The 25,383-nt window shown below is 41.2% G+C and overlaps 1 protein-coding gene across 2 annotated transcripts in view; it reads left to right on the top strand.

Annotated features, from left to right (window-relative positions):
- Positions 1–14,075: 14,075 nt before the first annotated feature.
- Positions 14,076–25,383, top strand: part of LOC124112017 (rho GTPase-activating protein 20-like) — a 276,303-nt gene continuing 264,995 nt past the window's right edge. Inside the window, exon 1 of one of the 2 annotated variants that reach the window (XM_048384210.1) lies at positions 14,076–14,615. The gene's annotated coding sequence lies outside the window, so the exon portion shown is untranslated. Of the gene's footprint in view, positions 14,616–23,480; positions 23,496–25,383 lie in introns of those variants that run through there. The other variant, XM_048384211.1, reaches the window with a different exon arrangement.

The following is a 25,383-nucleotide window of genomic DNA, read 5'->3' on the forward strand; positions in this document are numbered from 1 at the left end:
TTAGAGTTATGAGAGTGTAGCTGTATGGTGGCTGGTTAGAGTTGTGAGAGTGTAGCTGTATGGTGGCTGGTTAGAGTTATGAGAGTGTAGCTGTATGGTGGCTGGTTAGAGTTGTGAGAGTGTAGCTGTATGGTGGCTGGTTAGAGTAATGAGAGAGTAGCTGTATGGTGGCTGGTTAGAGTTATGAGAGTGTAGCTGTATGGTGGCTGGTTAGAGTAATGAGAGTGTAGCTGCATGGTGGCTGGTTAGAGTTGTGAGAGTGTAGCTGTATGGTGGCTGGTTAGAGTAATGAGAGAGTAGCTGTATGGTGGCTGGTTAGAGTTATGAGAGTGTAGCTGTATGGTGGCTGGTTAGAGGAATGAGAGTGTAGCTGTATGGTGGCTGGTTAGAGGAATGAGAGTGTAGCTGTATGGTGGCTGGTTAGAGTTATGAGAGAGTAGCTGTATGGTGGCTGGTTAGAGTTATGAGAGTGTAGCTGTATGGTGGCTGGTTAGAGGAATGAGAGTGTAGCTGTATGGTGGCTGGTTAGAGTTATGAGAGTGTAGCTGTATGGTGGCTGGTTAGAGGAATGAGAGAGTAGCAGTATGGTGGCTGGTTAGAGTAATGAGAGTGTAGCTGTATGGTGACTGGTTAAAGTAATGAGAGTGTAGATGTATGGTGACTGGTTAGAGTTATGAGAGAGTAGCTGTATGGTGGCTGGTTAGAGTTATGAGAGTGTAGCTGTATGGTGGCTGGTTAGAGTTGTGAGAGTGTAGCTGTATGGTGGCTGGTTAGAGTTATGAGAGTGTAGCTGTATGGTGGCTGGTTAGAGTTATGAGAGTGTAGCTGTATGGTGGCTGGTTAGAGTTATGAGAGAGTAGCTGTATGGTGGCTGGTTAGAGTTATGAGAGTGTAGCTGTATGGTGGCTGGTTAGAGTTGTGAGAGTGTAGCTGTATGGTGGCTGGTTAGAGGAATGAGAGTGTAGCTGTATGGTGACTGGTTAGAGTAATGAGAGTGTAGCTGTATGGTGGCTGGTTAGAGTTATGAGAGTGTAGCTGTATGGTGGCTGGTTAGAGTAATGAGAGTGTAGCTGTATGGTTGCTCGTTAGAGTTATGAGAGTGTAGCTGTATGGTGGCTGGTTAGAGTAATGAGGGTGTAGCTGTATGGTGGCTGGTTAGAGTAATGAGAGTGTAACTGTATGGTGGCTGGTTAGAGTAATGAGAGTGTAGCTGTATGGTGACTGGTTAGAGTTGTGAGAGTGTAGCTGTATGGTGGCTGGTTAGAGTAATGAGAGTGTAACTGTATGGTGGCTGGTTAGAGTAATGAGAGTGTAGCTGTATGGTTGCTGGTTAGAATTGTGAGAGTGTAGCTGTATGGTTGCTGGTTAGAATTGTGAGAGTGTAGCTGTATGGTGACTGGTTAGAATTGTGAGAGTGTAGCTGTATGGTGGCTGGTTAGAGTTATGAGAGTGTAGCTGTATGGTGACTGGTTAGAGTTATGAGAGTGTAGCTGTATGGTGGCTGGTTAGAGTTATGAGAGTGTAGCTGTATGGTGACTGGTTAGAGTTGTGAGAGTGTAGCTGTATGGTGACTGGTTAGAGTTATGAGAGTGTAGCTGTATGGTGGCTGGTTAGAGTTATGAGAGTGTAGCTGTATGGTGACTGGTTAGAGTTGTGAGAGTGTAGCTGTATGGTGGCTGGTTAGAGTTATGAGAGTGTAGCTGTATGGTGACTGGTTAGAGTTGTGAGAGTGTAGCTGTATGGTGGCTGGTTAGAGTAATGAGAGTGTAACTGTATGGTGACTGGTTAGAGTAATGAGAGTGTAGCTGTATGGTGGCTGGTTAGAGTTATGAGAGTGTAGCTGTATGGTGGCTGGTTAGAATTGTGAGAGTGTAGCTGTATGGTGACTGGTTAGAGTTATGAGAGTGTAGCTGTATGGTGGCTGGTTAGAGTAATGAGAGAGTAGCTGTATGGTGGCTGGTTAGAATTGTGAGAGTGTAGCTGTATGGTGGCTGGTTAGAGTTGTGAGAGTGTAGCTGTATGGTGGCTGGTTAGAGTAATGAGAGTGTAGCTGTATGGTTGCTGGTTAGAATTGTGAGAGTGTAGCTGTATGGTTGCTGGTTAGAATTGTGAGAGTGTAGCTGTATGGTGACTGGTTAGAATTGTGAGAGTGTAGCTGTATGGTGGCTGGTTAGAGTAATGAGAGTGTAGCTGTATGGTGACTGGTTAGAGTAATGAGAGTGTAGCTGTATGGTGGCTGGTTAGAATTGTGAGAGTGTAGCTGTATGGTGGCTGGTTAGAGTTATGAGAGTGTAGCTGTATGGTGGCTGGTTAGAGTAATGAGAGAGTAGCTGTATGGTGACTGGTTAGAGTTATGAGAGAGTAGGTGTATGGTGGCTGGTTAGAGTTAAGAGCTATGGTTGTTTGGAGTTAAGGTAGATGATATACTATAGTGTCTCTCCTTACTAAGACGTGTTCTTCTAGAAATCGGAAAGACAATTTGTCACTGTGACCTTCATAATCTTTGCACTTTTCCTCGACCCTCTCGCTGCGGGTTTATTATCTATTCTGATACCACGCTGACAAGGTGTCAATGTCTTCTTCTTCAAATCAGAGATTAGGAGGGTAATAAAATAGGTTGTAACAAGAATTAGAGCGTTAGTTATATATGGTGTAGGAGCGGTAGTTCAAGGGAAGTAGTAGTAGTAGTAGTAGTAGTAGTAGTGGTAGTAGTAGTAGTAGTAGTGGTAGTAGTAGTAGTAGTAGTAGTAGTAGTAGTAGTGGTAGTAGTGGTAGTAGTAGTAGTAGTAGTAGTAGAAGTAGTAGTAGTAGAAGTAGTAGTAGTAGTGGTAGTAGTGGTGGTAGTAGTAGTAGAAGTAGTAGTAGTAGAAGAAGTAGTAGTAGTGGTAGTAGTAGTAGTAGTGGTGGTAGTAGTAGTAGTAGCAGTAGTAGTGGTAGTAGTAGTAGAAGTAGTAGTAGTAGCAACAGTAGAAGGAGTTGTAGTAGCAACAGTAGTAATAATAGTAGTAGTAGTAGTAGTAGCAGTGGTAGTAATAGTAGTAGTAGTAGAAGTAGTTGTTGTAGTAGTAGTAGTAGAAGTAGTAGCAGCAGCAACAGGAGTAGTATTAGCGGTAGTACTAACAGTAGTAGTAGTAGTAGTAGTAGTAGTAGTAGTAGTAGTAGTAGTAGTAGCAGTAGCAGTAGTAGTAGTAGTAGTAGTTAATGTAGCAAGTAATGGTAATAGATGCAGGTGCAGCCAATGGTGATGTGATTGCCGTTACTGATGCTGTAGCAGTATACCGGTAGTGCTTGTGTACAAGGCAAGGCCTGTACGGTAGTCGGATTTCAACACTCAAACATAATACTCAACACAGTTACACATCACAATGTAGGTGAGATTCTTGCACACGAAGGATTTCTTTTTTGACAAATGACGTGACATTCGAGCATAAAATTTGAAATTGAACAAAACAACCATTTAATGTTACATTCCTGCCGATTGTACTTGAAACAATAAAACGATACGGCATATGTCCGCGTGCCGGCGAGTTACTGGTGCAGGATACTTCCTGTGTTTACAGCGTGTTGTTTTATGGGGGCCTGTCAACACTATCTGCCAAAGGTATTACGCAAGTAGTTTCACCTCCCTTGCACGTATAGCGTCAGGCGTTTATTGACGTGACGTTTAATAACAAACCAAGCTATTGCTTTGTGGTTATACATGAAAAACATCCGTTTCTTTACGCGAATGCTGAATTTGAAACTGCTGTACATTTTTTTGTATTGCATTATTCAAAAACGTTTTTAAAAGTATTTGTTACGCGGTGTGCACTCGAAATCATTTATTTTATCCCTAGGAAGAATGAGACAATAAAACGTCTTTTACCACGAGGATGAACCTTCGACTGAAATTCATTTGCAGAAATTTCTTATGGATATCGAAAGGGTTTTGTCGCTTTTATTTATTGCAGAATAATGTCTTCAGGCATACACCATATTTGTGTGATGTTTCGTGCACACATGTGCTGTTGGTTGATAGAAACGCCGACGTTAAAAGACCTAGGTGGTGTTAGCAATCGGGTGTCAGTTTCTAACACAGCTGTTAATATTGTGACTGTGGAATGCACACTTAGTTTAAATACGACTTTCGGAAACATTATCGATTATTTCGATGGTGAAAAGATAAAAATATCATCGTATAAAATACAATATCAAAATGCATATTTACGTACTGCAGAGTTGCGTCCCTTGGGCACACCAGAAACCTATGATCATTGGTTCGAATCCCTGTTCGCCCTGATTACATTTCTAGGTTTGTCAGCACCACACCCATGCTCGTGGTTTTCACAAAGTGGTAATCTGCATCACTTTGGGCTTCTCTCCCACATTAAGCTGACACGCTGTGATAATTAGGTTGAAATCAACTCACTCACTCATTCCTCCCCCATTGAGCTAACAGGCCATCTTAAAACTATTAAACTGTTTAAAACGGCGTTACACCAGAGTCTCTTATTATAAAATACTGTTTGTTAAAACAAACACACATACATTTAAAACCGCTTTGTCATCCTCTCTACTTTTAGCATCCTTACTAAACACATGTTCATCTCTTGCCAAATTCCAATCCTTGTTATTAATAACTAAAACATTTTATACGGTCATTTTATTAATACATTACACGAGCATGTGCCATCTCGAGCCGGAGCGGAATTTGGTTTAACTAGGCCACGATGTACCACAATTCGCGGCAATTTACCGCCTCCCTTGCCCGCCACAGTACAGACAATTAAACCCGCTTCAATGCTCTCTTGTGTGACGTTTGACAAAACGTTAGGTCTTCATGGCGGGCACCTACAAATGTGTGTCATTACTTATAGATATAGAGGACATAACTTCAGGCTGAATCACGGGATGAATGACCACAGGCTACAGGGTGATTAGGGCTCACAGATTAAAGGTAATAGGATCTATTTCTGTTTTTATGATACCCGAACAATGTAATGGTATTGGGCCGTCATGTTATTCTTTTCTCGGTTTGTGATGTACTTATCGTCCAACTCATTCCAGTATATAGGGGGCACGGGTGGCCCAGTCGTCTAAGGCGCCGCAACTCGCTGTGCAGAGTTGTGTCCCTTGAGCACGCCAGGAACCTATGATGGTGGATTCGAATCCCGTTTTGCCCCGACTATGTTTCTAGGTTTGTCAGCACCATAATTGTGCTCGTGGGTTTCAACAAAGTGGTAAACGTTAGATACCTATATCACTTCGGGCCTTCCTCCCAAATTAAGCTGACTCTCTGGGATATAGCTGGAATAATGTTCAAAGCGGCGTTAAATCCATTTCACTCACTCACTCTAACATATAGCCTGCAGTGACTTCCGATTTGAGGAATGGTGTGTATATACTCAGTTACTATAAAAACGTAACAATGTCATTCCGTGAGTCCAATATTTTTTACGTGTTCACATGTTCTGGTTGGTCATTAAAATGGAATGTACTGACCAATCTTGACCACGTAGTTCTGGGGCGGAGTAACTAGGACGAAATCGTCAAAATGAGTGTGCTAGCACTATAAATCGGCATCAGTCCGGACTAGTACAAGAAGACACACACACACACACACACACACACACACACACACACACACACACACACACACATGCATGCATGCACGTCGTTATATAAGTGCAATAGTCTGGGACGCAACGTTAAACCCCATTTCACATCCCTTCTGGTATCTACCCCAGTTGGACTGATACACAGCGTTAGACACAGGTACCCCCTTCATATATATCTATATCTATATGGAGCAAAGCAAATGATCTGTTCTTAATGTGTTCGAGTATGGTTATCGCCACATTCTCTTGCCTCCTGCTGCGGGCGACGAAAATCTCCTGGCTAATTGGCGCTGGTCTATAAAAGACTCTCTGGTGCCATGTATTCGTGTGTGTGCTGAAACGCTTACTCTGACTACACTCGAGAAACTTGCGTTCACCACAAGGTTAAAGAAGCTCGTATAGACACTGACGATCACAATACTGCAACCAAAGAAATCTCAGTTTTTTGCTCTCCAAATTTAGAACCATACTGTTTTCTGCTGGAATGATGGTGTTTCCGGTGTTGTAGAAGATGCTCGGTTAGCCGCGCTGATTCCTATCTGTTCGTGTTACACGTTATTTCCACAACAGAACGTAAAAAAACACCCCAGTGTATTACCACATAGTCTGTTTCAAGTCCCTGAACCACATTATTTTCCCCTCCGCCCAGCCCTTTCTGTTATACAAAAGAGTCAATGAAGCAAGTCTAGATTTTCCTCAGGTTCAGGATCTGAATCTCCCATCTCTCTGGGCCTTATTTTCAAGTTAAATGGAGTTATTTGTTTCTATCAAAATTATATATTTTCAGATACTAAGCGTAAGTCTAATTGCCACGTATTCGTGGAGATTACAAAGAATTAGGGATCGCTGCATCACTGTACGATCACAGTTTAATCCTCACAATTGAGAATGAGTTCTGATTCATGCAGTATTACGACTGAAGTTCATCACTGACGATATAAATTATGTTACGGTGCTACGACTAAAGCAAATGCCTCGCGATACAAATTGAGTCGATTTCTGCTACGCAACTGTTGTCGTTAACCACTCACAATATATTAATGAAGTTAGGTTCTGCAGCCTTACGATGTTAATAAATCACCCACGATACACCAATTGTGTTACGATCTCTCCTGTGCTAAGAATGTAGTTAATCGCTCATGATATATCAATTATGTTACCATCACCGCAGCGTTAATAGTTAATCGCTCACGATACATCATTTCAGTTACTTACTCTGATACGCGGCATAGTAATGATTCAAGATCTCTGCTACGCTACGATGAATAAATGAATGTACGATATCTTCTACGATAAATAAATGAATGTACGATATCTGCTACGATATATCAATGAATTTACGATAGCTGCTACCCTACGATATACAGCTGTGGTTAATCACTCACTATATAAATATGATTGAGTGAGCGAGTTAAAAAGTGACGTCGGAAAATGTTTGACACACTACGTCTTCAATAAATTAGACAGATAATAAGTCCAAAGTTTCAGTACTGAACCTATTTGGCCCCGGTTAGTCCTGCACCATGACTGTTGAATATATTTACTTATGAAAAGAAAACCAATCTCTCTCTCTCTCTCTCTCTCTCTCTCTCTCTCTCTCTCTCTCTCTCTCTCTCTCACACGCACACACACACACACACACACACACACACCGACACACACACACACACACACACACACACACACACACACACACACACACACACACACACACACACACACACACACACACACACACACACACACACACACGCTCTAGTTAGCTCAAATCCACATGAAACCAGCATCAGGAATTTTATTTTTAATTTTAGAGGAAAGAAGTGTATTGTGTACTATAAGATTTCATGGACTATATGCTAGTCTCGGCTCCAGTGACCACGGTCTACTGCGACGCGACGACTCACTGGGTAACGCTGTAAACTCCTTCCGTGTCCCCATCCTATAGAGTTACATGAAGGTGTCGGGATCTCTGCATCACGGCATGTGAACACAAGAATCTGGGGTCACAACAATGTTTAAACGGGTACTAGTTAGTCTGTCTCACACTCCCTGAACCACATTATTTTCCCCAAGCCCAGCCCTTACCGTAACGCTACAGCCCTATAACAAAGCAAGTCTAGATTTTCCACAAGTTCACGTTCTGAAACTCCAATCTCACAGGGGCTCCTTTTCAATTTAGATGGAGTTATTTGTTTCTATATTTTCAGAGACTAAGCGTTAGTCTGGGGATCTAGTCTCCGATGTCTGGTGTCCACGTAGTTGGACTTGTCACGTGAACAACTGAGACATTATATCTGGGTAATTGTGTAATTGTTAACTGCTAATTTACGTTATAACATTTGAACTAGCAGACAACAGCGACAAACGAAATGGCGCTTGCGGAACTTGAATGAAATTTGCAGGGACTGTTAATTAGCCAGAGGGAAGTCACCCTTTAAGTTATGTTCTTAACTCGGTATCATTCGTCAATATTCGCTCTTTTCCGCATACGCCAAGAATGTTCGGGTTGTTCACAGACAGTCTACGCCATATTCGATATAAGCCAGTGACCGAAAGTAAGCGACTGCTTTCGAGACTATAAGATCACATAAAGATGGGCTGCTTATTCTAAAGGCACGGTTATGACAATAAAAATATACTTAAAATCAAGGTTCAAGAAAGTCTAAAAAAGGTTTTACTGAAATGAAGAGTATTTAATGAATTCTTTGTATTTATATTTATCTTTGGTCCCTTAAAGCAATTCCTTTGGTTAATGATCGCATACTGTAGCCGAACACCGTGTGTGGGGAAAGATAGGCCCACTACATTACATTTTGCAATATATTTTTTCTCTCCGTGTGTCAGCAATGTAATTAACACTCATCCTAAAATACCTGTGTCATACCTTTGATAATGAATTCTATCTTTATTAACATATCAGCTGTATTTCTACCAGGCAGTGACACGATAAATGAATGGGCGTCTGATACGTAATCACAATCTTGTTTCGTGCGATAAGAATACTTCTGTGAACAGTGCCCATGTGTGTGGACGGGGTTATACAGAGTGTGTGTTCTCTAACGCTGGGTGGGCCGGCCCGTGTTTTACACGATCGCTCGTCAAGTCGAACACCCTGGTTCGAATCCCAACATGAGTACAATATGTGAAACACATTATGGTGTCCCCTGCCATATTGATGGAATCTTGCTTAAAGTGGCGTCCAACCATACTCACTCACTCAATCAGGTGAAGTCACAGATGTAAGGATGCTTAGTAAATCTGGACCCCGCTCCACAAAGCGACCTGGGCACTACCTTTTCCCGAGGCAAGGGAGGTAACTGACTATAAAAGTCCAGTTTCCAACCCTGCCGAACTGAGCTGCAGTTATGGAGTTACATTTTGGCTGGACTAACGAGTCTATGCATAGTCCAATCCAATCGCAACGAGATCGACATCCGGTTCATAAAAAAATGTGACTGCCGTGCAGATTTCGGTCGACTGCAGAGCAGAGCATATAAGCCGTCAACAAGACGTCGACAGATATTTTCCAAATATGCACTTCACGCGATTAGACCCGTTTTATTAAGATAAACATTTTGATTATCGATCCGATCGTCTTGACTGGGCTCAGCCATTTTGTTTGAATTAAATGCAAGTAATATGAGAGGTTGAATCTGATTGGTCAGTAGGAGGGATATAGAAGGGACTCGTAATAGCCACTGGTGGCGCTAGCATATCACCATCGAGCCACGAAATTCCAGCCGTGTTCGGCAAGGGTGGAAACTGGACTTTCACAGTCAGTTAACTCTCTTTCCTCGGGTAGAGTGAGTGAGTGAGTTGAGTTTAACGCCGCTTTTTACAGCATTCCAGTTATATCACAGCTTAATGTGGGAGGAAAGCCCGAAGTAATGCAGGTCTAAGACGTTTACCACTTCGGTGAAACCCACGAGCACGGGTATGGTGCTGACAAACCTAGAAACATAATTGGGGCGAACCGGGATTCGAACCCACAATCGTAGGTTTCTGGCGTGCCCAAGGGACGCAACTCTGCACAGCGAATCGCGGCGCCTAAGACGACTGGGCCACCCGTGCCCCCGCCCCGGGAAGATGAAGCACTACGATTGTCGTTAGTCTGCGTTAAAATATGGGAGTATATTGTAGTATTATGCCAGTGGCAGCGTTAAAATCACTTTGTAAAAGTGTTCCAGAATGTTACCTATAGCAAAGTCCTACGTCTACATACGTGACCTTTGATGTACTATGTTATATTATCTACAGCTCACTACGTATTGAGCATGCGCCGAGCTCTGTTCCTGCAGCAGGATGAACACGTTAAAGGAGGTTTTTATGAGGTGTATGTTTGAAGTGTGAGATATCAGCGCCATCTACCGACACGAGACAGACATGTTCTACGCACAAAGATCTATCTTTGAAAAAAACAAGTTACAATGTGAAGCCTAGCTACGTGTTGATTGTGTGATAACCTTTCTCCTGCTGCAGGCGACTCTGGTCGCCACGATATCGCAATGTTTGTGCAGTAATGTCTATATCTGGCGTTTGATTTTATTGAGTGGGTTCAACAGAGCGAAATATACAACGATCCTGCTGTCAGAAACGTTCTATAAAAGATATGTAATTCTGTGGAATCAATGTTTGCACTTTAATTACAATGCAAGCATCGCTTATGTTTGCTTCCTTGCGTTTTGAGGGGCGATGGGGTAGGCCAGTGGGTAAAACAGAAGAACCGAGTTCGTGATCACATTTTGCAATCTCATTTGATATATACGTCGCTGCGAGAAGATCCGAGAACACCGCATGTTTGTGTGGTGTCGTTGTAACTGATGTTGTTACACCCGAGCGCCTTCGTGGCCTTATGGATGGAGCGTCTGCCCGGAGAGCGGTTCGATCCCTATCCGCTCATACCAACTGAAGACGTTATTTGTTATGAGTTTGAGAAAAATACACGGGGGCATGGGCCATGGGGATGAGTAACCGTTGGAGAGATGTAGCAAAACTTTTAAAAGAATCTTTATCTTTGTCGCACATGTGTATAATGATATCCGTACATACGAAATACATAAATAATTATGAAAATCCCTTTGAAAACATTCCTACTGTAATTATTACACTAAACATGTTTATGTTTTTCGACAACAAACATAACAGGAAGCCACGTCCTTTCCTAGACTGGTTTACCTGCCTTAGAACGCTTCTCGCCTGCAGCCGTTAGGAGGCGAAGGGCATAATACCAGTCTAGATCTATCCGACCTATTTTTCATACAGCATTTCGCTGAGGTGAAACATTGCTTCATTTCCGTGAAGCGGGTCTGTTTGTCGAGAGGGACGGAGACAGACTTACAGCATATCGCTATGCGGGAAACGTTGACCAATTTCCGTGTAGGCGGGAAACTTTGACCCAGTTTTCGTGTAGCGAGGAATTGGCACTTCTAGACAGTGGTAATATCTGACGTGTCAGGCTGTGTACAGGAGTAAACATATTATTATGAGAGAAGTAACTCTCATAGTGAAGTATGATTCATGGTTAAAAATAACAAACGCACTCACCACGTTATGGATTTCAATTTTAATAATATCTGCATGTCTCAATTTGCAAAGCTACTTCATCATAAAATAATATTACAACATTGTAGCTATTACTTTGAAAAGATTAATTACTTAAAATATTAATGACTTAATGACCACTGTGGATATATCAATGTCAACAGTATCATGTATACCGCTTTGATTGAGTCACCTTAATGCCCCATGTTCCTTGAAAACAATAACAAATGTTTCAGGGAGTCATTGTTGAGAAAACATATTATCAGTTTTGCTTTTATAACAAGTATGCTTTCATATTGCATAAATATTTAAACTAAAATGTGCCATATTCTCATTCCTGATTCTGAGGTGAGGTGAGGTGAAATTGGGTTTAACGTCGCGACCAAGATTATTGCACTTATATAGCGACGTGCATGCACATGTATGTGTGTGTGTGGCTGCTTGTACTAGTCCGGACTGATGCCGATTTATAGTGCTAGCTCACTGAGATACCATGCCGCAGTTTAACATGAATACCCCACTCAGACACAGTATACTGACTCCGAGCCGACCAGTCCTTGTTTTAGCCCCTTAATGCCGAGCGCCAGACAGGGTAACAACAAGTACAATCTTTTAACGTCTTTTTGTATGACGCGGCCTGGGATCGAACCCTGGACCTTCCGCTCTCCGGGCGGACGCTCTACCACAAGACCACGGAGGCGGTCCCTGATTCTGAAGGTACCACGTGCAAATTACAATAATTATTTGTTTTACCCCCTGGGTAACACAGGTACTTGTATCAATCGGTAGGCATGCATCTTTGCACCGTATTGATTCTCTGGATCAAAGTTTACTGACGTCAATTACAATGACAAGGTTGACTCAGGTTACAGTGACATCTCTGTTATCATTCGTCACATTGTTCGTGAAATCGACAACGTTATCTATGTTTACAAAGAACAATACCTGGTTCATAGTACCGTTATCTGTGGCGACCTTGAGACCTTAAACATTCTTCGGTGAATGTAGTTGTGATAATGGTCTTTACTCTGAAAGATTGAAAATCCGTCGACCAGTGACTATGAGACCGGAACTACGTCACTCTATCACGCCACCTAGCGACAGATATGGATACAACAACAGTCTCTGTCATTGTCAGATGTCAAAGCGACATTGACTGACATGTATTTTTATCTGTATACATCTGTTTCATCAGCTAGTGTGAATCACTCCATCCATCACGTGCTCATTAGACGACTTCTGAGGCCAACATTATCGTATGGGACAAAGCGCATGACTACCCCCTGGGGAGGGAGGCGGGACGATTGGTATTGTCAAAAGTACATGTATGTAACCACCTGAGTCCATCTTATTGTACACCGAGTGTGGATCAGGTTATACTCATCTTTCCAAAGCAAGAGAGTTAATAAAATTATCATAATTATTAAAAGTTTAATTATTAAACTGGAAAACTCCAGTTTCCACCCAGTTTCCGAACTAGGCTGCAATTGTAGGCGGAATCTGATTGGTCAATAGGGAAGGGAAATGACTCTTAATAGCCACTGGTCGCGCCACAATCGAGCCCAGACATTCCAACAAAGTTCGTCATAGGTGGAAACTCGACGTATATAGTCAGTTAACTCCCTTGCCTGGGGAAGATGGGTTATACTGGAAGCCCTCATAATGTCTGTTGTTGTGTGCCAAAGTCAATTTCCCACTTATGTGACAGTTGTCTGTAACTTACAGAACGTGGAACATACAAACCAGTGATTGATATTATGTGCAACGCTATGCTTTCGGGGTACACTGATGGCACACCCAAATCAACTAAATCACCGCGTCTGACCACCCGATCTATCCACCCCTCTTATGACCAGCATAGGCGGGTACTTGAGGTGAAATGGGATTGAACTCTCTTATTAAAATTCTTGCATTTATATAGCGACATGCATGCATATCTATTCTGCGGCGGTCGGGTAGCCTAGTGGTTAAAGCGTTCGCTCGTCACGCTGAAGATCCGGGTTCGATTCCCGACATGGGTACAATGTGTGAAGCCTATTTCTGGTGTCCCCCGCCGTGATCTTGCTGGAATATTGCTAAAAGCGGCGTTATACACTATCACTCACTCATTTTTATTCTATTTCTATTTCCTTCATTTCATGTATACTTCGCAAACGCTTGACAGACTTTGTAGAAATGGGACCATTTGAAGAATGTTGCGAATGAGTAAGTATGTGTTTACGCCGCTTCGGCGTGATGAGTGAACGCATAAACCACGGGGCTCACCTCCTTGGTTGGACAATCCAGTGATTAATATCATGAGCATCGATCCACGCAATTGGGATCAATGACATGCATCAACCAAGTCAGCGAGCCTGACCACCCGATCCCGTTAGTCGCCTTTTACGACAAGCACAGTCACCTTTTACGGCAAGCATGGGTTGCTGAAGACCTATTCTACCCCGGAATCTTCACGGGTCTCACCCCCTTGAAGACTTACAAGTTACATGGTCACTTTACTGATGGTTAAACGGTCCATTGCAGCACTACAATTGTGCACACAAGAAAAAAACAACCCTTATCAAGTTGTATATTGATGAAATATTCACATTAAAAATGTTCTAGTGGGCATTACTAATTAATTAAATTAATTCGGAAACGTAAATCAAGGATGCTAATTGCGTTTGAGACGTCGACGTCAGCGTGATAATGTGAAACACTTCCTCCAGCCCCTGCCGGGTAGTCCATCATTGTCTGACAAGCTTTATATCCGACATTAATTATGCATTCAACAGAAACAATGTTATGCTACAGCAGGGCTGGGAGGTAGGCGGGTTCTGCTTGAGGACACACGGGCAGTCCATTCATCCACCGCTTGCACTTTCAAGTGACCTTGGCCATGTGAGCGTAGTGGTCGACAAACAATCCCATCACAGACCGTAACTGTCCTCAGGTGTGCGGACCATCGGAACTGGCCGGTTGACAGTTTGACGATATGCCCTGACCGACTAACGCTGGGCCCTGAGCGTTTGTTGTGTCGTCTGTTCCAATCAAGTAGCAGACGATCTCTTGATCTCTCACCTGTACGGGAGGCGATGCTGTTCTGTTCAAACAGTGCTGAAGGGAATGACTGGGTTTAAGCTCTAAATCCCATTCACTGGCCTGATGCGTTTTAAGCCCAGGTGCCGTGCATTACTCGTTATCGTACATGTAGACCAATGTGATTAGATTGCCAGAATGACCCATAACCTTACCCAGTGTCCGACTCAATGATAGAGCCATCGTCTGTACGAGATTTGGGCGGGAGTCTGACATCGCGCTCCTGGATAAATGCTGCCGTGTGTTTTCATATCTTTGGTGGAATGTAGAAGGATTCTACTTGAGAAAGGATACGAGAGGCATCTTGTAGAGCTTATAGTGGATTTGTGACGGGATGATTTGATAATTCGGAAAACAATACCCTCTGCCATCTACCTATTACGAGGACAAGAGATAAAGGTAAGTTAATCAATTACACACAATTTGCCTCATTGGCTATTTGATTCCATGTCGTGTAATTACACAAACGTTTATGGATTATAAGAGTCAAGCATTGTGTGATCAAACTCAGTCAGGTGGAAATCGTCGTGGTAACGCTGAGTCTGTTCAATAAATATATGTATGTTGGCGATGCGTTGCATTGCTACTCTGTTCATGGGATTCGTCATATGAAACGTTTCTCTTAAAGTAAGCGTTTCTATTTTCTATTCATGAGCACGTGTTTTATCGAGCTGATTTTCTTTGAAGATGAAGATAAAGACGGTACAAGCATAGTGTTTAAACACTTACTGTGTCACGGACTTGAGCAAAGTTAGATTCTGGTGTTGTGAAAAATCGGCATTTTTTAACACTTCAGCCAAACGAATGTGTTTGATCGTGTTTAAAACCTTGCAAGTGTAAGAAAGAAAAAAAGGCTAGTATGCTGCCTTTTGAACCAATATTTTATTTGACCCAAACTTTAGAAACTGACATTTCCAGTGAACCAAAACGATCCCTTATCCCACCTCGTCCTGTATTGTTGAGTGAGTGAGTGAGTCTGGTTTTACGCCGCCTTTATCAATATTCCAGCAATATCACGGCGGGGGACATCAGAAATGGGGTTCACACATTGTACCCAGTATTGTTGAGAAGTTTGTGATATGGACATTGTGATGTTTAGCAGCTGTAGCTGGTGTTACTGACAATAGTTGGCCCGTCTACAGCATGGTGGGATTAAAGCAATTTCATGTCTTTAAAAGAACAAATGCAGTACTGTATGTGCATCCTGATAAATGTAGTTGGTTTTTTTTCAAAAAGAGCTAAGGATGCCCTTTAACATTGGCGACTTGGGTATGCTGCTCTGTGATCAAACCTGAAAATTTGAAGATGTATATATACCACTCAATATTTGATAGGGATAACGCTGTTATTACCAGACTTATACATATACCTGAACTTATGTAACTATAGCAATAGAAATGGAAATAGAATGGAGTATATCAACATTCCTACCAGTAACTATTGGGGGCATTAAAACAAATAAATTGTAAAAGTTGATAACACTACGGTGATATTATTGCGACAGTTGATAACACGACTGTCATTGTATTGCGATAGCTGATAACACCATTGTCATATTATTGCAATAGTTGATAACACTACTGTGATATTATTGCAATAGTTGATAACACTACTGTCATATTATTGCAATAGTTGATAACACTACTGTCATATTATTGCAATAGTTGAAAACACTACTGTCATATTATTGCAATAGTTGAAAACACTTCTGTCATATTATTGCAATAGTTGAAAACACTACTGTCATATTATTGCAATAGTGCAATAACACTACTGTCATATTATTGCAATAGTTGAAAACACTACTGTCATATTATTGCAATAGTGCAATAACACTACTGCGATATGACATACTTTCATTCACAAAAGTAACACATAATGAATGAATGTAAGAATACAATAAATGAATATAGGAATACAATGAATGAATATAGAAATACAATGAATGAATATGGGAATACAATGATTGAATGTAGAAATACAATGAATGAATATGGGAATACAATGATTAAATGTAGAAATACAATGAATGAATATGGGAATACAATGATTGAATGTAGGAATACAATGATTGAATGTAGAAATACAATTAATGAATGTAGAAATATAATGAATATAGGAATACAGTTAATGAATGTAGGAATACAATGAATGAATGTAGGAATACAATGAATGAATATAGGAATACAATGAATGAATATAGGAATACAATGAATGAATGTAGGAATACAATGAATGAATATAGGAATACAGTTAATGAATGTAGGAATACAATGAATGAATATAGGAATACAATGAATGAATATAGGAATACAATGAATGAATATAGGAATACAATGATTGAATGTAGAAATACAATTAATGAATGTAGAAATATAATGAATACAGGAATACAGTTAATGAATGTAGGAATACAATGAATGAATGTAGGAATACAATGAATGAATATAGGAATACAATGAATGAATGTAGGAACACAATGAATGAATATAGGAATACTGTGAATGAATATAGGAATACAATGCCCGAGTGAACCGCCCCATTTATTATCACAATAATTCGCCGCTATGTTGGTTCACAGAAACACTCTCACGCCAGGAAACAATGGTATCTTATTGGGGACGTCAAGCAATAGTTTATCCAACAAGTAGGCCTTGCGGCGGCGTATGAAGCTTACTAACAATAGTTCCTGCTGGTTGGCCTCAGTGGCATATTTATCGGATCGTGATAGGAAATTTATTGGATTGGTTTATTGCATCGATAACACTTTCTGATATGATAACACCAGCACTGTTTTATTTTGTTCCGTCTGTGAACATTGGTGGAGCTCACGGAAACCAACGATTTTTTTTCTAGTCCTCGACCCGTTCACGATCGCAATGCGGTCAAAGGTTAAACTCCTTATCCCTAGCAATGGGTGAGTGGTATCATCTGAAGTCTTTGTTTTTTTTCTAGTCTGACTAAGATGTGCTCCAAGCCTCTGTCACGTCGTGTACTGAGCTGTTATTGATGAATGCCCTGCAAGACTTCATCATAAGTGACTCTCTAATCTATCACATTTGCTCCTAGATCTTGACGTTATATACTAGTATATCAAACGTAACGTCTCTTTGAAAGACAAACAACTCATCAGGAAGGTCATATACCACGCCAAGCCAGTGGGGTTTTTTTGTGATTGAAAAACATTTTATTTTTTTCAAAAACACCCAATTCAACTCCACCCCCACCCCAATAATATCAAATGATCGGCTCTCAAGATGATCACAGAAAACTGTTACTTTTAATAAATTTTATTTAATTATTTTATGTGGTCAGAAATAATAAATATTAATAACAAATACTTTTTTTGTATTAATTTCATAAACATCTCTAACAGATAAAACATAGTGGCTTGAAACTGAGCGTCACGCACTACTGTGCAGCGATGTAGAAAATATATCCAATTATCATTCATAATTTAATGTTTTGGAAGTTCGTCACTAGCGAATACCTTGCCATCGGGCTTTGTGTTTGATCAGCGACCTGGGCGGGTTTGCTGTGTCTTGACATATGCGACTATCATATAAAGGCATGTTGTATTCAAACAAGGAATTGTTATTTGTCATTTACGAGTACCTGAATGCTTACAACTTTGTGTGTGATCTCGCCATGAATGAAATATTGTTTTGGCGCACAGGGTTTGTTTTTTCCTTGTTGTATGAACGCTAACCGTTTAACTTTTTTCACAAATGAATCTTTATGGAAAGAATTTGTTTGTGTTATATAGGATCTGAAAATGTATGACAGCAATGTTATGTTTTGTTATTGAAATTGACGGTTATTATTGCCTCTGTCGTACTAGAATATGCGACACAAACGATTATTGTTTCAATGCAGTTGATAGTAAAAGCTTTTGCATTTGGTTGTAATCTGATTCTCACAGCTGTTGTTCTGGTACTATTAACCCTTTAGTTAACAAAATATGTGAAAATGTATAACATGGTTTGGGCATGGTGTACACCGTTTGTCGGTTATCATATAAAAGTAAAAAGAAATATGCTTTGGGTAGAGGATGAGTAGCTTAGTGGTTAATTGTTTAAGCTTCACGGTTCGATTCCCCACAAGTACGGCGTGTGAAGTCCTTGCTAGATCAGTGGTGTGGCTGCGATATTGCTGCTCGCTGTCACTCACTCACTCACTCATAACCCACCCACTCACTCACTTCCTCATAACCCACCCATTCACTCACTCACTCATAACCCACCCACTCAATCACACACTCATAACCCACCCACTCACTCACTCACCCAGTCTATCCAACCCACTCACTCACCCATTCTCACTCACTCACTCACTCACTCACTCACTCACTCACTGGGGGCGTGTTTAAATGAAGCACGGTGTTGCTGCTGCTGCTGTATGTTTAGGTGGACATTGGTGGAAGAAGATATTATCTTCTTATATGTATGCCTTTAACCAGTTAACAGCATCCGAGCTTAGCTCCAAGTCAATTTTATAAAAATCCCATATACAAGTGCACACACCTGCACATGCACCAAACTTCACCTTACTTCTGCCCCTCCCGTCAAACACATCTTCCCTCAATGTAGGTCAGTAGTTCTTGCACCCCGGCAGGCTGTGGGTAGACGTCCAAAAATAACAGTATCTGATACCTGGCGCCAGATGGTTCTGTAGGCCGACATGCGGGTTCATAACACAGGGGGTGCTGGGCCACTTTACCACCCCTCGGGACCCAAGTTTACCCCACGAAATGGAGTTTTTTTGTAACTTGTTTACCAATTCTCGTTTTCCTTCTAAATGTTAGTTCCAGGTGGTGATTATTCTGTTTCAGTGCGAGATGTCGTAAGTGGGTGTTGTCTGCGTCGTTGTTGAGTGTTGATGCTGCTCGAAATAGATATACAAGCCATTCAATTACTAGTTTTGTGAAAAAAACATATGTTTGTGACAAGGTCGGGCCTGGGATGCAATTTGAAGGTCAAACCCAAATATAGCGTTAATATTTCAACTTCACAGGTAAGATTCATCTGTTACGAGTTACTAGTTTGTTTTAAAATAAGAATGACACTTTGCAACAGATGACCTTCTAATAATAATAAAAACATTGCCAGTTCTTCACTGTTCCGTTAGAACACTTGTGTGAGTGAATACTGTTTCACGCCGCAGTTAGTAATAATTTAGGTGATCCCTGACTTTTGTTAATAGTCTAGTGGGCAAACTTGTGGTAATAGCGTGAACGACGACCCATATCATCGGAGTTCGATGTCACACAAATCAGCCAGGTCACATATAATTCCCAAGTGGACTGGCCCATTAGTTGGAGCTTCCTACTGGTATAACGCTGAAGGTCCGGGTTCGATTCCCCACATGGGTACACTGTGTGAAGCACATTTCTGTCGAAGATCCGGTGTAGAATAGGTCTTCAGCAACCCATGCTTGCCGTAAAAGGTGACTATGCTTGCCGTAAAAGGCGACTTGTGGGATGGCTGGTCAGGCTCGCTGACTTGGTTGATGCATGTCATCGATCCCAAATGCCTGGATCGATGCTTACGATATCAGTCACTGGATTGTCTGGTCCAGACTTGATTATTTACAGACCTCATTCATATAGCTGGAATATTGCTGAGTGCGGCGTTAAACAACAAACAAAAAAACAAAACAAACACATTTCTGATGTCCCCCGTCGTGATATTACTGGAATATTGCTAAAGCGTAAAACCATATTCACTCACTCACTCACCCAAACACTCATCCACTCACTCACCCATTCACTATCTACTTATCGGTTGTTTAGCTGCAATGTTCCTCATGGTGGCTTAAACACTCACTCACTCATCCCAATAGTTTCCTTGACGTCAAAGTTGGCTTCAGCGGCCACCGGCCTCGTTGTCATAATGTTTGACCTGCCTGTTTTGACCACTGGTTCAGACAAGCTGACCAGTCGACATGATAGAGCTCTGATATTGCTGGCTCTGTTTTAAAACAACACCGACTCACTAACGTTGTCCATTAGTGCAAAACAGAAATGCGAAGAAAACACGCGATTCTCAAACATAGTTTAGTGTCACCTCTGAACACGATGCAACGTGGATTTGTGTTTGATCTCTGAGCAGGAGGGGGTTATAGTGTTTGTACGTGCGATATAAAGGCACGTGTTGTATTCAACAAGGAATATATTCTATGTCATAAAAGAGTTCACGAATGCTGACAATGTTAAGTGCTGAATGGAATATTGTTCCAATTTACAGAGAAGTACTCGTTGTGTATACGCCAAACATTTTAAATTCATAAAAAATCATTTTGTCAATATCACTTAATAAGATGTTTTTCACGATATAAGATGTTTTCATTTATCATAACTGAATACATACACAAAATACACAAAGAAAAACGCAGGTAGAAAAATGTTTGGGTGTTTTCACCGAGGTCCGCGTCCCTGACGGATTTAAAAAGGCGCGGACCTCAGTGAAGACACCCAAACATAACCTCAAAGGTTCATTTCCACAATGAATGCATGCCCAGATGGATTCAAACCCTAGATGGCTGTATATTGTGTCTAGTTCATGTGACGTGTCAGATGTATAAGCCGGTGTCGCCATTGATTAGCGTGCTGCCTTCAATTTTTAATGTTTCACAATTTTATGACAATCTGATATTTATTACAGTCGAGTGAACTATTGTCACCGTGAGTCAGGCCCTTGTGGTGGGAGACATCACCTGTTGGACACACGCTGTTATAATACGTCGAGTGCCGTACAGACTATACCAGGCTATTTCCTACCAGTCCTTGTTCAGCAACGTCACCGCGGTGTTAGATACGCCCAGCATTAATTTCCTTGAGATCAGTTCGTTGGGCGCACCTGCTAAGTATGTTATACAACCAGCAACACTGACCGGTTCACCATTGCCTCCTGTGTTGTCTTACAAATGTGTGCATATGTTTCTAGACTCGATGGCTTGTAACAACTGTCCTCTGATATAGATTGATAACAACATGGCCAAAGTACCTTACGAATGATTACCCCATTGTCAACGGATCATTGTAATTCATATTCGATCATCAACTCCCTGGGGAGTATACGATACGTCATCGCCTTTAATGGCTTGAATTCGGTTCTCCAAATAGGATTATGTAGTTTTCAGAACAAACAATCTTCACTACAAGACAACAGTCTGTATCATGTAGCTGTAGTATAGCAGTTTAGTATGCCCTTGGCGTCAATATAGCTTCAGTTGATCGTTCGGCTTTTAGGATCGGCGGGTAGCCTCAAGAGTAAAGAGTAACTAGGCTGGCTGCCAAGATTTCATTCCTGACGATTATATTTTATAGCTGCTGTGTTTATGTTTTCAGTTTAACCACACGATGTATTCCATTCATATAATTTTCACCGCTTTTTTGCCTTTGCCCAATGGTATTGCACCGGTGGATAATCAAGATGGTTATTCTCTGTCATTGATGTTATATTTTCTTAGGTGAGTAGCTGCTGGCATTCTAAAGAATTTGGATATCATTAAAAATTATTATTTCTTCCATTAAATGCGTCACTCGTCAACGGAAACGATCACGCTTCCCTCTTAATTCACAGATAATTGGGCGATTGTGTCAAAGTCTATAAATCTTACCCAGAGAATTCATCGAATATTTGTTACGTCATATATAACCTGAAAGAAATTCAGTGTATATTTCAACGATCGACACACAAACACACACACACACACACACACACACACACACACACACACACACACACACACACTCTCTCTCTCTCTCTCTCTCTCTCTCTCTCTCTCTCTTTTCCTCTTCTCCAGATCCCTAACGTAAACTTGGTTGATGCATGTCATTGATCCCAATTGTGTGGATCGATGCTCATGATATCAATCACTGGATTGTCTGGTCCAGACTCGATTATTTACAGACCGACGTCATATAGCTGGAATATTGCTGAGTGCGGCGTTAAACAACAAACCAACCAACCAACCAACCAACCTAGCGTAAAGTCCCGGGCACAAGAAAGCATATACCCATGTTGTATGGTGGCTATAACGAAACAAACTGTTCTTTCGACAGTGATGCATTTCATACGGGTATTATAGCTATGTTTGGGACCTAAAGTTTGCTGTGTTCCGGCGACTGTTAGCCTAGCAAATTTCATAACATTTGGATTTTTTTGGTCAAGTGTATATTTTCATTTCCCCGGCAGTTTAGTTTACACTTTTATAATAATGCGATGTTTATAGATGAAATATTATCTAAAACTCTTTTCGCAAAGAATTTAAAACAATGTTTGACGTTAAACATGGATATTTTTTACGGGCACAAATGGCTCCTCGATGTTCTGTGTGTCAGATAATCCTAAGATACCGACACCACATGGGACTCCTACACAGATTACAACTGCGCCTTCGTAAAAATAGATGTCCAATCCATTAGCTTGATCTTGCATACTTTTTGTGCTTTTGTCAATCCAAGATTACTGCGTGATAAGCGAGGCTGTTCTGTACTTACTTAAGGGACGTGTGTATGGTTCAGAGAGCATAACATCATTAAGAATACATCACATACCTTTTAGCTAACCCATTTTCCCCAACCTCAAAACTGATATTTTTGCAGGTTATTGAATTTATGAAAGCCACACATATTTGTGTGTGGAATGAGGGCAATACACATATCACGTTTGTAACATAAAAGTGACAAACGATGAACCATTTTATGACGGAAATAAAAACAAGGAATCAAAATAACTCTTTAAACGAAAAGAAAATATTTTCAACGAGCATAAAATGTAAGAAATCCATTAGACACTAAATTATTCAAACACGAACAACTTTAAGCGATTCTCCGGGTTTTTTCTTCTATGTTCGTTGTGCATCTTCATCTAATTCTCAGGGGCCAAATTCTTGTTGTTGGGAAATAGAGCCACTAGGAAAGGTGATTAACGGACGGTATATTTATGTAGGTAAAAATCCCTCACTTTACACCTTCTTCGCCTACATCAAAGCATCACAAGAGTAAACCGGGGTTTGCATGCCAGGGAAAACAGATGCTGGTGGTTAAGACGGTTCTACATAGTCTCGCCGTCCATGTTACAGAGGCAGGGATGATCTCGACACGTGACGTTTACGAGATTTTGATTGACAGATGAGGCAAGCTCGTGAAACGAGTGGATGTTGCTATACAATCGCCACAAAGCAACATACTACTATGGGCCACCGTAAGGGAATATTTAACCAATAACATTTGGCATTTGGCAATTTGGATTAGCATTACTGCTCCACTACAAGGTAGGATAAATACTTGAACTGTTAAAATATTCGGTCCAGTGATCGCCTCTAATTGTTTCCATAGGTAATGGAAAAAAGCCAAATATTTGTGAGTGCGAACGAGGTTTTTTTATCGTTTGAAAAGTGTTTTCATTACATCTTTGTTCGATTATTTGCAAACTAAATGTTGGCTTTTATCTACCATGGTCTAGCTTATCTGATAATTCTCACTGATGGTATTCTTAGATCATTCTCACACCCTGGAATGGAAAGCATGCGATTTACTGTTAGACTGAATCGGAAATGTAGTATACACGTATGTTGGTGTTAAACATGTTTATCGCAAAGCGTGTGGAAGTTTAGAAGCTGTAGTGTCAATGAAGACGGAGTTGTCGTTCAACGTCTTTATTCTTCCAGGCGACGTTTTGGTACAGATGTTGCTACCTCCATCAAGTAGTGACTTGCTGGGTACAGCTACGAGCATCTTTACCGAAACGTCCCATGATAAGAATGACTTGATTGACAGAGGGAGTGTATCTTAAGACCGAGTTTTCAATACAACAAAAATGTTATTCTAAAACTTCCTTTACGTTAGCTTCAAGGTAGAGAGTCTATGATTAATGTTCCGCAACTGACGTTTTACCGACAGACCTTTACTGACGAAGGATATTGTTCCACTCTGCTTGACGTTGTCATTTAAGTGTTAATCAAGCCATTCATGTGTGTTTTTATTGTTTTGTAACGGCAGCCAATCGCAGGTATCGATCACCTTTCGTTTGCCATGATTGATAATTTCCTTGACCTGAGTACAGGCATTAAGTCACATCCGGCACGGCCTCTGGTAATTTGACCATAATGTGCTGTCATTGTTTGTGACTTTACTAGATCCTACAGCCTGACAATGAGTTGACAGTTGATGATGAACTAAGGAGGTATTGATGCAGTCGTATCACGATACCATGATAGAGAATCTCATCTGGGAGTCGAACCCAGATGTCCAAGCGAACACTTTAACCACTGGACTAAGGCATCGCTCAGGGAAAATACATAGATCCCCTTGTTAACAAGCTCTACGTGTGTTATGATTGCCGAATTGATGTTAACGTTCTTATATGAACTTATTTTTATTAAAGTGAGTGAGACTGGTTTTACGCGGCATTTGAAATTAATCCGTGAGACATCAGGAATGTTTGTTTGTTTGTTTGCCACACAATATTCAAGCTATATAGCGTCGGTCTGTAATTAATCTAGTATGGAAGACCAGTGATTGACATCGTGAGCATCTGTCTATTCAATTGCAAAACAACGCCCCAACCAGCGAGCGCATGACCACCTGACACCATTCATTTGGTCGCTTCTTACGAATGGGTTGCAGATTCTGACCAATTCTGAGGATCCGTAATTTTACAGGGGGGGGGGGGGGGGGTTAGGTGGAGGGGCATCAGGCATGGGCTTCACACGTTGCACCTATATGATAATCAATCGGGTATTCAACGTGACAATAGTCCCCAACTGCGATGTGTGTGACAGGACTAACGTTATAACCGACGTAAAACCAAGCTCACTTTTCACTCACTGACCAATCAACTACTGAACTACTAGGCTTACCACGGCCCCTGTTTATGAAGTGCCTACTGGAGCGCAATACTAAACGCTTTGTGTGTACTTCACTCTGTGGCGCCCGAGGGAGGGCGATGGTCAGCCGGATGAGTGTCAGATGGTCATCATGTGTCCAGGAGTCATGTATCCCCACTGGGTCAAAGGTGAACTGTCGTTTTGAGGACAGTGGTCAACAAGTAATCGCATGGTCACATTCAAGGGCTTGCGGTGTAATATGACCACAAACTTACCAACCAAACCGATACGGCAGGTCCAACTCTAGACAATTATATATGCAAATTGATAAATG

The sequence above is a fragment of the Haliotis rufescens genome, unplaced genomic scaffold, assembly GCF_023055435.1.
Source record: "Haliotis rufescens isolate VD_foot unplaced genomic scaffold, xgHalRufe1.0.p SCAF_5, whole genome shotgun sequence".
NCBI lineage: Eukaryota > Metazoa > Mollusca > Gastropoda > Lepetellida > Haliotidae > Haliotis > Haliotis rufescens.